Raw genomic sequence first — 568 nt, 5'->3', positions numbered from 1 at the left:
AAACCTACAGAACAATAACATCTATTGAGTTGTTTTGTTTTTTTTATATCCCACAATATTTTCTACCTAATTGTGTAAAATTGTAGCTCAATGAGCAAGCCCACGTTTTAGGAGTAGGAACAGTTTGCATATGTATTACTGATGCACAAACTCAAGAAGAAAAAAAGTAAAAAGGTTGTAGCTTTCAAAAAAAAATTCAACAAGAAAAAATGCAAATTTATGACACTACATGAGGTTAAGAATGAATAAAAACGTTAAAAACACAAAAAAAAGATGCCAACACAAGGATGCCAAGTGTGACGGTCACTGACGTATGTACTGTGATAATTTTAATTGCAACTTTGTGTTATGGTGCACAGCAGAGATTATGTATAATCTATTATTGTTTACATCAACATGCAAGAATGAAGTTTTGATAATCTGAAGTATTACTGAGAAAATCAGGTCAAGCAGTCGTTTTCATATGAAGGACTGTAATTTCCAAAGAGACCATCCATGTGATTTGTGGTTAAATCATTGTGCAATGTAAAAAAATAAATAAATCATAAATATCTTCTTCTCTGCAAGG

The sequence above is a fragment of the Symphodus melops genome (genome assembly GCF_947650265.1).
Source record: "Symphodus melops genome assembly, chromosome: 1".
NCBI lineage: Eukaryota > Metazoa > Chordata > Actinopteri > Labriformes > Labridae > Symphodus > Symphodus melops.
The sequence above is the reverse complement of the archived record's forward strand: the minus strand, read 5'-3'. Positions refer to the sequence as shown.